The sequence below is a fragment of the Pterocles gutturalis genome, unplaced genomic scaffold (assembly GCF_000699245.1).
Source record: "Pterocles gutturalis isolate BGI_N339 unplaced genomic scaffold, ASM69924v1 scaffold100, whole genome shotgun sequence".
Lineage (NCBI taxonomy): Eukaryota > Metazoa > Chordata > Aves > Pterocliformes > Pteroclidae > Pterocles > Pterocles gutturalis.
The window spans coordinates 259-3,333 of NW_010145413.1; positions in this window are offsets into that span (position 1 = coordinate 259).

The window sequence follows — 3,075 nt, forward strand, 5'->3', positions numbered from 1 at the left end:
GCCCCAGCAGGAGCTCCCCAGGGGCTCCCTGGGTTCGGGGTGCAGGGAGGGTGACCCGGCTGATGCTGGGAGTGACCTGCAGCGAGGGGATCAGGAAACCTCCTCCTTGGAGGAGGGGGGAGAGCAGCCACTCTGCCAGCGCTGCTGGGCACCATCAAACCCCCTCCCACAGTGGGCTCAGGCAACCAAACAGCAAATGCCCCCCCAGGGACAGGGTGAGCACCCAGCATCACCCAGTTCCCACATGGGACCCATCCTCCCAGTGCACGCTGTGGGGGTGAGAGACAGGGGTCCCCCAGGCAGTCCCAGCTGGTGGAGCTGCAGCCGGCCCCAGCCATGGGCTTGGGGCTTCCTGAGCTGCCACTGTGGACTAGCGGGGGGCTTGGGTCCCAAATTTGGATTTCCTAACCCCAGGACTGGTGTTTGCAGGGGCCTGGAGGCTGAACTCCTCAGGCTGGGCAGAGGTGTGCCCCGTGGGCAGCCTCACGGGGCTGCAGGAGACACAGTGACGGGGCCTTGAGGCTGTTCTGTGCATGTTTAAACATGAACACAAATAAATCCAAACTTACTGGGGCTGAACGCTTGCTCCCCCCAGGACCTGCAGCAGCATCACCCCCCAGGGAGGCAGCTTTCGGCCCCCGCCAAGGCCACCTCTGCTCCTTCCGAGAGAGGGAGCGGGAGCTGGATGAGGAATATAGTCTTTTTATTGACTACTTCTGAGTAGAACAAACTAAATACATCTGTAACAGTTCGGGTTCCTTTATACAGTACATTAAATAAGTTATGCACAGGAATGAAGTAACAAATTTCTATTACAGAATTAAATGTCAAAAAAAATAGAAACCTCAACCCCATGTCTTCCCATGTCCGAATTTCACATTTATCATTCCATGTTAAAAAAAAAAGAAAAAGCAATCATTCTAATCATGACTGTTAGTATTTCATTCGTTTACACGGGGGTTAATTTCAGCACACGGCCATCAAAGTTGCATGAGAATTATGGAAGACGATTATTTACAAGCAATTTCTTCCAGCCCTGCCCCGCTCTTCTGTGCCCATCCCACAGCTGGCCCCCGCTGCCCCCAGAGCAGGGTCAGGGCTGCAGGGAGGGACGGGATGGCGCGACCGGACTTTCTGTACCTGAGGCAGCTCCGAATGTGCTCGTGTCCCATTAGGGCAGGAAAGCCCGGCAGCCTGGGGTCCTGCTCCCTGGGCACAGCCACGGTTCTTGCGCATCACCACAGCGGCAGGGACCCAGCCACCCTCCAGGGCCTTTGTGATGGGGGGGGGGGTTAACGGGGCCGCTGCAGTCGGGGGCTGGCCCCACGGCCACCATCTCTCCTAGGGTACAAACCTCTGGGCTGGGTGACACTGTCCCCAGGCTGCGGTGGCCTCGCCCCTGCTGCAGGTCAGTGCCAGCGCGGTTCAGGGCTGCACCAGCCCAGGGGCACAGCAGCAGGAGCTGTGTCTGTGCACAGAGCTCTGCCGCAGCCGGGAGCCCCGCTGCTGACTCCTGGGGGACACGGAGACAGTCCCCACTGCCACTCCAGAGCTGTCTTGAACACCAGGTGACCTTGGGGCTGGTTTTGCATAATGAAACCTTGCAGACACAGGACTCACCCGCTCCAGCCCACCACAGCAGCTCCCAAAACAGCTTTCCCTCGGGGCCAAAGCTGGTTCAGTGGGTCACACATTTATTCCTGGGCAGCCAGCGCCAGCTCCACTGCTGCAAACTCCGTGACGATTCATTACATCTCCATTATTCGCCTCCAATTGAAAAAGTGATCAAAAATAATTTGGGAATTACTCGCCTCATTGGGCTCCAGTCCAGGAATCGTACAAAAACAGTGACAGAAACGTGGCTTTGCTGAATAGATGTTTTTCTAGAGCCCGTCTGTGCGCAGCGTGGGAAATCGGTGCAGCTCCCCAGAGGACACACCCCCGTCCGTCGCACGGGCTGCGCCTCTGATGAGCTCCATGCAGCATTGGTGCTGAGCCCTGCTGTGCCCCGCAGCAGCCCTTCCGTGGGTCGGTGTTGGTGAGGGGGTTTGCACTGCCCCAAATCCCTCCTTCCACGCCACAGCAGGGATGCTCCGAGCAATGGCTCTCCCCAGCCAGCTACCCCTGGGACCTCGCTCCGAGCCTGCGCTTTCGGGACGGTGGCTGAAGGCAGGACGAGGCAGCGCTGGCCGCACATCCCTGGGCATTGCGGGCAGAGGCGTGCAGCCGGCGTCAGAGCAGCACCGCAGGAGCCCTGTGGGGTTGGGGGGTAAGAACCGATGCAGGACACCAAGCCCTGCTTCTATTTTAAGAGTTTGCCCAACATGCGTGGAGAAAACAGACTATCACTAACCCATCGCAATTGCGCGAGGATCTCTGTGGTTAACAACGGCGGAACTCTCAAACCAACAGCTTCCATGCAGTGAAAAACACAAACGCCGCCTGCATAGCAAAATAACCGTACCCAGGTGGAAAGGGCAACAAACCGCCCACAACAAATCCAGATTCGCTCTGTGCCTTCCCCCAGCAAAGGTCCCACCCAGGGTAACACAAAACTGTCTGTCCCGGAACACAGGGGGACTAAAACCAGGTCACCCAGAGGCGACCGTGCGCACTCCTTGGTACTGACACTGGTTTAGAGCAGACGAGTCCTCTCCTCTCTCTGCAGTCACCAGCCACCAGCCTGTGGGTGGAGAACAGAAGCGGGCTTTGGCCATTGCACTGGAGGAGAGATGCTCCTCTGGGAGATCAGCTCCGGTCCCTTCACAGCAGCAACCGGCCAGTGCAGCCAGCGGAGCCCACTACTGGGAGTGAGGAAAAACCAGATGCATGTTATGGAAGAAAGGTGGCTGAAGGAGGAGGCGGCTCAGACACCTCAGGAAAGGAGTCGAGCAGATCTGACCCGTGAGCAGAGGGCTCAGCATCCCTGGCGTGTGCCAGCACCGTTCTCCACGGCGTCCAGTCCTCCCGAGCAAGTGCCCAGCGTCCTCCAGGTCCCAGGTGATGCTCTGCTTCCCCCTGCACAGAGAGGGGCACGGAGGCGCTGTGGGCAAGGCCGGTCCCAGTTCTTCACAA